The following is an 11924-nucleotide window of genomic DNA, read 5'->3' as shown; positions in this document are numbered from 1 at the left end:
GACGTTTCAACGTAATCAGTGCCGTTTGTTGCATTGTAAAATGTTAATTACATCCGAAGATACTGTAACCTAAAGTTGACGCTTGAAATCTCCGACGTTCACTTGCGTGTTGTAACAAACACGGGCCACGGTCGGCGAGCAGCATCTGCAGGGACATGTTTACGATGACGACGGTGTTTACGAGTGTGGCTGTAGTGCACTGTTGTGGTTTGGTCTAACTGTCGCGGTGTCCGCATGTAGCGCTTGCTGCTATTGTTATTCTGCATTCGTCTCCGCACGCAGACCAACTGTAGTACACCGTGTTACCAGACGTCTGTGATAGTGTAGTGTTGTAGGAACTGTGACCATGGTGTATTCGAACTTTGAAAAGGCGGAGATGATACTCATGTATGGCGAGTGTCGACGAAATGCAACTGACGCCTGCAGGGTGTATGCAGAACGGTACCCGGACAAAGAGCATCCAACGTGCCGCACATTGCAAAACATCTACCGCCAACTGTATGCAACAGGTATGGTCGTAGCACGCAAACGGGTCCGTAACAGGTCCGTCACAGGAGAAGCGGGTGCAGTTGGTGTGTTAACTGCTGTTGCCATGAATCCACACATGAGTACACGGGACATTGCGAGAGCCGGTGGACTGAGTCAAAATAGTGTCATGCGCCTACTGCATCGTCACCGCTTTCACCCATTTCATGCGTCGCTACATCAGCAATTACATGGCGATGACTTTAATCAAAGAGTGCAATTCTGTCAATGGGCATTAACACAGAATGCGTTGCAGTTCTACTTGTTTACTGATGAAGCGGGTTTCACAAACACGGGGCAGTGAATCTACGGAACATGCATTACTGGTCCGTGGACAAGCCTCGCTGGCTCAGACAGGTAGTGCGACGACAGCGACCGTGGACTGTAAATGTATGGTGCGGAATCATTGGCGACCACCTCATTGGTCCTCACTTCATTGCAGGGGCCCAAACAGCTGCAACATACATCGCGTTTCTACAGAATGATCTGCCAACGTTGCTAGAAAATGTCCCACTGGAAACGCGTCGACGTATGTGGTATCAGCATGATGGTGCACCTGCTCATTCCGCAATTAACACTAGACTGACCCTTGACAGGATGTTCGACGGGCGTTTCATAAGACGTGGAGGACGCATAAATTGGCCAGCCCGTTCTCCTGATCTTACACCTCGGAACTTCTTTCTGTGGGGTACATTAAAGGAGAATGTGTACCGTGAAGTGCCTACAACCCCAGAGGATATGAAACAAAGTATTGTGGCAGCCTGCGACGACATTACACCAAATGTACTGCGGCGTGTACGACATTCATTACGCCAGAGATTGCAGTTGTGTGCAGCAAATGATGGCCACCACATTGAACATCTATTGGCCTGATATGTCGGGACACACTCTATTCCACTCCGTAATTGAAAACGGAAACCACGTGTGTACGTGTACCTCACACCTCATGGTAATGTACATGTGCGTCAGTGAAAAAGACCAATAAAAAGGTGTTTGCATGTGGACGTAATGGGCTGTTCCAGTCTCTTCTGTACCTAAGGTCCATCACCGTTCCCTTTGGATCCCTACGTAATTCGGTGCTCTCCGATACACAAGATCGAACAGCGGAGGAGTGGTACTCAAGCGTCAACTTTAGGTTACAATATCTCCGGATGTAATTAACATTTTACAATGCAACAAAGGGCACTGATTACGTATTTGTTTATATGTTCAGATGTGCTAACAAAACTAACGGGGTTCCATTAAAAAAACGTAGGTTTGTGTTAAAAAACGTACTTCCGTGCATTTTTTTATGGTTTGTATTAACCAATTACACTAGCCCCTCTCCACACGTTCGGTCTGTGGAATCGATTTGTCAATATTTGATGTGGTTTACCAAATATATCCAGCGGTAATGTCAGGTGACTCACCCTGTATACTCGTGTATATATACACACACAGACTATGTGGAAAAAAGATAAAAAAAAGAAAAAGGAAAAAGTGTGTGTCTATATATATATGCATACCATGTGTGTTAAAAAAGTTAAAAAAGAGAAACAAAAAATATTAGAAAAGCATAAACAGAAAAAATATCTGTACATTTATTTATTTCTTCATACACACCACATGCATATATCCACGCACCATGTGCGTCTTGTAAATAGAATAGTTTTTAAGTTTTCATTTGGCACTAGCCTTTCAAGAGAGAATAGTTATTAAGTGTATATATACCTATATAGCTCCACTCCATCAGAAATGTTATTGTAAAAAGCTTTCCTATTGGGGCTTTTGAAATTAGTTTATAAGCGTGCACAGTCCATCAGAATTATGTTAAAATCTATGCTTCTGGGACTGTGGAAGTCAGTTGTAGTAAAGAAAGTATCTCCACATTAGTTTTAGCGTAGATTTATAAAAAAAAAGGTTCCAGTGCGACTTGAAAAAAAAAGTAAAAAAAAAAAATAGATATTCTCGACCAATGTTACTGGTGTAGTGTGCAAGTTAAATGTATCTTTACATTGGAATTGCAGAGTGAATTTTTACCTCAAGGATACTATATTGTACCTCAAAAACTACATTGTACCTCAATAATTATATTTTACCTCACGAACTATATTGTATTTGTGTGAACCTAATAAATGAAGAAAAAAAATTCATCATATGTCTTCATTGTTATTTACAAAAAATCTATCCCCTATTTCATTATGTATGTATGTATAAATATAAAGGCTGTGCAGGTCACAAATGACCTTATTTTTGCTGAAGCTGAGTGATATTAAGGAGACGAAGTTTAAGATGGAATATAACAAAACATATAGAATGGTTGAATGGAATTACGCCTATCGTGCAGCACGAATTGGGTTATGGGAGCAGGAGGCATTTGACCACGTCCGCTTCGGAAGATATATAGCAGACATGACTAAAATCATACTTCTTGTGCTTGACATAGCATCCGGTAAAACTGTACACTGTGAGAGTGGGAACAGGATTGAAAAAAAAAAGAAATAAATAAAAGATCACTTAGGTTGTAAGGTAAAATTTTATTTATTTTACGTCCAACTTAAAAGTAATTTTACATTTTCATAAGCTGACACAGCAACACTATTTTCCGCATCTTCTTCTCCTCCTTGATTCAATGGAGAGCAGGACACCTGTAGAATTCCGCGTCTTGAATAGCAGCAAACTTTAAGATTCGAGGCATCCATAGGATCTTCTCCTTCCCCATCAAGTAGATGATGGTATCCGTGTGGTCTAGTAACTGAAGCGACGTCACCATATCTTTATAGGGTATGCCAGGATCATCCGACTAAATTCCATGGTAGAAATGCGTTAACCACTTTCCACTCTTCCGTGTCTTACCACACTTCACACACTTGAAAGACCCCGATGCTGCAGTGTTTGCTGAGAATGTCTTTATTATTCCTGCATCTTCAGTGAACGCTACGAATGCAACATCTTTACGTATGAACTGTCTACGCTCACCATCATTGAAACCCTGAGCGTCTGCAATAATATTTACACCTCGAGACGCCATTGCGACATGCTCTGGGTATGGCGCAGCACTTATTCATTTATACAGCTTGTTGCACAACACTGGTGAGCGGGCAGTACTTGATCACACGTTCACGTAGAACTAGGGCCTTCACAGCAGTGAGTTCTGGGAAATTTGTCGAAGATTCAAATTCAGTTCGCACATCCAGGTCCAGACTTAATTATCTCGTTCTGTTTCGAGCAGTCTATTAAGATGATCGGTGAAAGCTCCTTGAACTTCCATGGACTGAGTAGACGTCCTCCTCCTTCTTCTTCAACACTTGCATAGTAAGAAGCACGGAACCTCGCATACATGTCATAAGCTAGACTGTATACATTTTCATACCATTGCAGGTGTAAATTGTCGTAGGGGTAGAATTCTGAGTTCAGGTAGACTTCGGCATTAGTTAACTTGAAGTTGTCGAACACAGTGGAATAATTTACTATATTCCCTCTTTTACCAGTGTGAAACGCAAGTATGATGAATCTAAGGGTCTCTAGCTGCGAAGAGGTTCTAATAGCCCATGTTTGTCTGTTAGCAGCCGATAGCACGTGGTACTCGAAAACCTCCCACGAGCTAAATGTTAATGATAGAAATGTACTGGAACTCAGGACTTTTAAAAGCTTCAAACACTCCTTGTCTGATACACTGATGTGAGGCATTCTCAATATTATCTTGTTGATTCTGATCACATTCTCCTCTTAAGTTCTTTGAAAATGTGGGTTATTATCCGTCGCACTCTGTACCAGAATGAGTTCCTGTTTATTGCAATTTTGTCATACGATGACATGATGGAGACCGTGGCAGTTGTTTGAAAACAGATGTTGATGGTGTTAGGACAGCAACCAGCCACAAATTTACTTTCAGTTACTTTATTCAAAGGGTACCGTTACCGGTTTCGAATCGTTGTGATTCATCCTCAGACGGTTTACACGCTTTCTTTATGACATGTGGTGTATTTTTGACAGATTAATTGTCCTAAAATATAAATAATACATAATTATAAACACGCCACACACAGATGGCTTCGTTACAGATTTTCGTTGCATGTGACTTACGTGACACGTCGGTTTGGTGTGTTTGTTTTCATAACAGATGTGAATACGTTCCCACTGCATTCTCATTGTTGCACACGTAAATTTTTCTCACTGAACACTTTAGATTTGTCACTGAGAAGATTTCTACCACGCACCACATGATTTGATACATACAAAAAGCTTACAAACATATGAGTATCAAAGATGCTATGATATATCGTAACATTTGACGATGATGTTCTACGTTTGGAAAGGATCATATATTCATTTACGCAACTGTAATGCATTTTACACTAGTACAGAGACATTGAATTTTTGAGTTGATATTGTTACATTAATTATAAAGTATATATATATATATATATATATATATATATATATATATATATATATATATGTATATATATTGCCTCATGTCCTCAAAGTAGCCCATAAGCATTTTTAGAGGTATGCATGCAGTAAGTCGCTTGTACTCTGCAACTGTTCTATCCTCCGGATCGTCTATGAACCATCCCGCATTTTCTAAACCATTCAAAACCGTGTGTGGTTCAGAGACGTATACTTTAAGAGTTGACGTTATGTCGACATTGCGTGTACGGTCGATCTCAGGCCCTTTGAGATCATTGCATATCTCTTGGAACAGGAATGCTAAAGCGTTATGTGTAAGCTTGGATTCCAGTGTATCGCTACCGTCGGTTTTCTTGAATGACCCCTCCAAATATCTGAATCTCTTGCATGAAAGCGTCAGCGCGTCTAGTTGCTGGATGACAATCCTCATTTAATCATTGTTGTTAAATGTGGTTGAAGCGTAAGGTTTGTGCGAGAAGTATTCCTGACACATAATTCGCTCATCATACTCTACTGGACTGGTTATATTGAGTGAGGACGTCTTTTTGAGGCTTCAAGCCAACTGATTTAAGGAACTCGTAGTTCGCACGTGTTATCACTTTGCGGTTCAGCAGCGAAGTGGCGTGCTTTGGGTTGCGTGCACTGGTTTTAAATCGCACGCCCATCCTGCCTTAGATGCAATCGTACAATGACTTCTTCACCACGAATGTCGACAAGTTGATTATTCTGGTCGACAATAGGCAGCTCTAAATGATCCAGTGTCTGAAAAGTCACTGGAAGGTATATTGCATTAGTAGGCGTCTCAACAAACTTATACCCTGTTGCAACTGAGGGGAAGAGTCCGTAAATAGTATGACTCAGACTGTCGTTAAGATAGGAGTTCGTTGTAAGGTTACACTCGACTCGGATTGTGCTGACGGGCAGGATGTCCACAGTCTGATCTGACTTGTAAAATTTACTTGGATTTTTCTTCAAAACCTGCCCTTTTGTGGAACCCAGTAGGCGCCCTACTGAACCTTTCTGGTTAAAGTCATTCGCTGAATTTATAGTCCTTATTTCAAATTTATTTATATTAATGATAGTACATAAGTCAATACCTTTGCCAGACTGTTTTAAGACTTCGTTTAAATTGTCGATATCGTATACCCCACTTCTATTTCCACAATGTATTTTTCACCATTAATAACCAGATGTAGTTTGTTGTTAGTCTTGGTGATATTTGGGATTCTGTTGTATGTCTCCAGTCCAATCAGTGCAATACTCCATTCACCAATGCTCCAATCAAAGGTTGGGAAGTAATTTGCACACAATACAGATGATCGTTCCTTTAACATCAAAGTGTACGACATTGCATCTGACCCTTAACCGATGAAGGAATGTTTAAAGCTCCCCCTTGTATATTCTGCTTCTTCTTCTTCTTCCTCTTTGCAAACGTCTCGAGAAACATGATGCATAGATGTCCGCATAGGTGAGTATTAAAGCCCTGGTTGCACCGAAAATTCTAGAAAACATGTCTTCTATGAGTTAAATATCTTTGTAAGGCTTCTGGCGATTGCAGGTCACCAAATGAGTCGAAATAGTAGACTATATCCGCATTTTTCATAACATAAGACACCCTGTGGGTGCACGGGCCTCCAGCAACATCCAAATTCATAATACCACACCCACCAGTTTTCCACATAGTCTTCGGTAATATATCCCTCATAAACATACAACGGAATCTTGAATTTTTTTCTAACAGACTTAAGATCAGTATTTGTGAGTGTGCCGATGTGGTAGAACAATTAATGGGCTTTTATTATTTGTGAATAGCCCAAACCCTTTCCTGTATGGTTTCAAGTATAGTCATCTGCCGATGGCTGCAGCCTCCATCGCGCGGTTATGTCTCCTTGCCCCTTCTAACTGCGCTTGGGAGTTCTTCACTGTTCGAGCAATAATAGCTGCAGCACTACCAGCGAGGGACCCTGCCACCGAGAGCGCAGAGGAATGGGAAACCCCGTTGATGCTTCATGTCGTTCGAGAACGCCAACACCGGCCATAAGACTTTGATCAGGCAGGTAAACGCTCAAAATAGACAGCACTGCGTGATACAGCACGACATTGTGTGAGTTTTCACAGACCACTTCTGTTAGTTTCATGGTAGCGAAATAGTGGACCTGAGATAGGGCACGAGGCACTCTCCGAATTGCTGGAGGGAGGCCAGATGCTGGAGGTGGAACTTTTCGTCACAGCGATCGTGCTGTACCAACTAACGGGGAACACCGAGCAAATCGTCAGGGCATGACGGTTTATCGATGGAATTTTATCGTACCTTCGTTTATCTCACGGGCTGCACGTAGACTGCGATATATAATGAACTTCTGTCGCCGGCGTTCGCGATAGCTACTGAACTTAAGAACTGTATCATCATACCCACCAGGTCAGAGGACTAAAGACTGTTAACGCTCTTGAACTTCGACTACGTAGTCCTCACACGTGTTCACCAGGCCTGTTTGAAGTCATTATTTTCAGATCGCCTGCTGACGGATCACACTTGTTTCCGGCGGTAGGAACAGTATTTATACAGCGCTGCGCGATTATCAGGACGTCGCCGTCTTGTTGTCCAACCGACTACAGGGGGCGTTGAGCTCAGTCGATTTTTATAGGGCGGATCACATGTTCTTCGGCGCAATTATGGACGGATTGGGAATCAAGCATGCGTTTGTCACGATGACCATGCACCTCTAACACGACGTGCGTTCAAAAGTGGTGGTAAGTGCGAGGTGCGCAGTCTACTGTGCTGTATCACGGGGTGCCCCCTGTCGGTCCTGTTACATGCGATATGCCTCTATGGTCTCCGCAGGGGGCTGGTAGGAGTGTCAATGCGACATCTGACTTTTCAGTGGCGCGCTGATGCTGATGATGTGGTGTTATTAGTGTGGACATGACGTATGGTGCTAGCTTGGTTACAGCGATGCAGAATGACAGCGGGAAGCGTCCTCAACCTCCGGAAGTTACGCTGCATGAATGTTGGTCGACGGTTGCGACAGGAAAGGAAGGTCAACTCACGCTGGTGTCAACCATTAAATGCTTAGATGTCACATTCCAAGCAGATGTACAGCGAACGGAGGCAGACAGGTACCATCGTATCTTGAGAATGACACGGACTTTCATCCATTTGCGACGTTTACGAACAGACTTGGTAAAGAAGGTCACCTATGTAAATGTGTATTTGGCACCAAGATCCACACACCAAGATTCACACATGCAGCTGACGTTTTACTCTTAATGAGCACAATGGTGTCGAGACTCAAGCGACGTAGGGTGCCTGTGTGATTGTGGGGCACCTACTTAAAATTCAGTTCGCAACACTCACGCTACTACAAGGCGAGGGTGGCCTCGGACTGGTGAAAGTGTATGACAGGGCTCGAGCGTTATACGTCTACATGACGTTCCGTCTGTGTCGCAGGTATTACCACAGTCTTACTAGACTGGTGACTGTAACTCTGGCACCCACATCAATGGTACAACCTATTAGCGTGCGTCATATACCCCGGACGACATCTCACTGTAAGATGTTCTATTTGAAGCTGAGTTATGTTAGGGCGGACTTCCCAGCGACTCGACCACTGACACCGCGCTACGTGTACCGCATCCTGCATCGCCGCCGCTCAAGGAATGTCATGGAAAGCAAATACCCAGATAAGAATTGGAGGAAGATGTGGTGTGTATTGCAAAACAAATATATCCCGTCCGTCGTGGTCGTACGTTATGGCTAATCGAAAGTTCACCACGAACCAGAGGAGCCAAGCGATTCATTTGGTGAGCTCCCTTTTACGCTGCAGCTGCATGACAGTCGACACAGACGAATGTCGGTTACAAGGAGAGCATAACCTGATTTCCCTAAAACTACGCTCAGTGCAAGAGGGGTCAAAATAAATGAACACATGTCACGCCTTATCTGTCAACATTCGACCATTTCTAAGAAAACAACACTCGAAGTTTAAGAGTTAATTTACGTTCCTTTTATTCCAAACGAAGTGGTGGCACAGTGGCTATCGTTGCGGCGTCAAATTTTCACGTCACGTGTTCGAAATCAGATTATTATTAGTATTATTCTTTTTTATTTATCTACCTATGCCTGTAGAAGACAACGAAACGAATGTTTTCCACTGTATATTGAAATAACTTTGTGCTTATTCTTCTAATAAATGTATGTCTGGCGAATGAATTAAAAGGAGAAAGAATAAGGAAAAATAAACAATAAATGAGTGGAAAAATTATTTCAAATTGTTACTTGTGAAATTCCGGAAGTGCATCTCGATTCATAAACAGTTGTAAGCGCCAGTTTTCGGAAACGTTATCCGTTATACGTGGTTTGCCGCGAAATTATTGCCAGCAATGTTAACGACGAAGAAATGTCGCTGTGGCAAGCCTGCCTGTGTGCGATGCAGCTGGTATTCGGAATTACCTTGTTTCGAATGTTTCTACGATCGGTGTTATCCAAGGGAATGCACCAGTTCTTCCTGAAGAATAAACGTAAGAACAAAATACTGAAATAAGAACAAAATATAAGAATATAAGAACTGAAAAAGCCTGCAACCCCTAAATACCTTACACAATGTATTACATAATACTTGTATGACTTTTATTGTGAAACCTAGTTTTAGTTTTTCAGTTATTATAACACCCTTGCATCCAATAACTTTATAAGTAACATTAATGTAGTAAACTTCTATGGATGTGGGTAGATGAATCACAAAAAATAAATAAAATAAAATCAATAAGAACAATAATCGGGTTTGGAAGACGGGACGAAAAATTTAAAAGCCGCGCTGCTAGTAGCACTATGCCAGCAGTTGAGCCGATCTAAGCACCCGCTAAGAAAAATCTAAATTATGACCAAAACTTCGATGATCGTATTCTCAGAAACGATCGAGTATCCACGGATAAGGTGAGACACGCTTTCGCTTCATAAAATTTCGGGTGTACTGCCGCAAAAATTTGACTTCTGCTTCTAATATTTCGGCTGAATACCGTCCAGCCATCTTCAGAATGAGCCGAGGTGACTGACGCTCCAGTTTTCTTTCTTTATTGTTATTTTCACACCTGATACAGGTAGGCCAGCAGCGGCATACTACGCCGCTCTTCGGCCACTGATAAGACTAGTGATACAAAGGGAGACAGTCGCAGAACAGACATGGTGGATATACAAACGTAGACCCACAAAATTAAAACACATGGAGCCATTCACGGGCGCAGTATCCAAAATAAAAACGTTCGGAAACGTGGACACGCACAGAGATGACAGAGACGACACACGCGAACGTTGTAGCACAAACGACGAAACACTGGAACACTGGAACACGAATACGACGGCACACACAAACACTAGTCGATGATCTCCGGCACTTGAAAGTTCACTATACATCTATGAGTCTGGGGACCTGCCAAAAAGGGGACAAGGTGGGGAGGAGGGAGAGCAGAGGGTGTAGGTGCCAGCAGCAGGAGAGATGGGAGGGGGAGGAAAGAAGGTAAGGAGGTTAGGGGAGGCCGGGGGGACAGGAGGGAGGGAGGAAGGGAGGTGGGAGAGAAGGGAGAGAGGGTGCCCTTGGGAAAAACACACAGGGGGTGGATGGGGGGATCAAAGTTGGTAGGAGTAGATGGAGGGGATGAGGGCATCATCAGGGAGGGTGAGTTGGTGGAAGCTACCTTGGATGAGTGTATGGAGGGTGGAGAGATGGAGAGCAGGTGGAATATGGGAATGGAGGCACAGCAGCGGAAGGGGGTGGGAGGGGATGGGAGAGACAAGTGGGTGAGGGGGATTAAGTTTGCGGGAGGTGTAGAGGAGCCGTATCCGTTCGAGAAAAATGCCTAGGTGCAGGAATGGGATGAGGTCATAGAGGATCCGTGTGGGGGATGGGAGGCAGATGCGATAGGCGAAGCGGAGTGCATGGCATTCTAGGATTTGAAGGGATTTGTAAAAGGTACGCGGGGTGGAGATCCATGTAGGGTGGGTGTATCAAAGGATAGGGCGGATGATGGATTTATAGGTGTGGACCCCATGTACGGTCAGAAAGGAGGTTGAGGAGACAGAGGCAGGAGTGTGCCTTGGCTTCTATTGTCTGGAGATGGGGGATCCAGGAGAGGCGATGGTCAAGGGTGATCCCAAGATACATGAGGATGAGAGTGAGGGTGATAGGATGGCCATAAATGGTGATATAGAAGTCGAGGGGTGGTTTTGCCTATGATGATCACCTGGGTCTTGGAAGGATATACCTTGAGCAACCACTGGTTAAACCAAGTGGTGAACTGGTCAAGATGGGATTGAAGAAGGTGTTTGGAGCTTTGTAGGATGGGGGCAAGGGCAAGGAAGATGGTGTCATCGGTGTATTGGAGAAGGTGGACATGGGGTGAAGGCGGCGGCATGCCCGCCGCATACAAAAGGTACAGAAGACGGGAGAGGACGGAACCTTGGGGCACACCGGCAGAGGGGTAGAAGGTGTGTTATGGATGGTGACATAGGAAGGACGTTGGGAAAGAAACGATCTGATCAGATGGACGTAGTTGATAGGAAGGGCGAAGGTTTGGATCCTGAAGAGGAGACCGGAATGCCATACACGGTCGTAAGCGCGTTCAAGGTCGAGGGAGAGGAAGATGGCGGAGCGACAGGAGTTGAGCTGTTCGGAGAGGAGATAAGCGAGGTGAAGGAGAAGGTCATCAGTAGAGAAGGATGGTCGAAAGCCACACTTGGTAATGGGAAGGAGGCGATGCTGGCAGAGATGCTGGTAGATGCGTCGGGTAGGACGGATTCCAGGACCTTGATGAAGACCGAGGTAAGTCTGATGGGACGGTAGGAGGAGACAGCAGATGGTGGTTTATCGGGTTTGAGGAACATCAGGATGTGGGAGGTTTTCCACAGGTCGGGGTAGAAGCTGGTGGACAAGACCACATTATAGAGTCAGGCCAGGGTGGAGAGGCAGGAGGCGGGAGCTTCATGGAGATGGCGATAGGTAACACAAACGTGA

Source organism: Schistocerca cancellata, chromosome 4 (genome assembly GCF_023864275.1).
Source record: "Schistocerca cancellata isolate TAMUIC-IGC-003103 chromosome 4, iqSchCanc2.1, whole genome shotgun sequence".
Classification (NCBI taxonomy): Eukaryota; Metazoa; Arthropoda; class Insecta; order Orthoptera; family Acrididae; genus Schistocerca; species Schistocerca cancellata.
The sequence above is the reverse complement of the archived record's forward strand: the minus strand, read 5'-3'. Positions refer to the sequence as shown.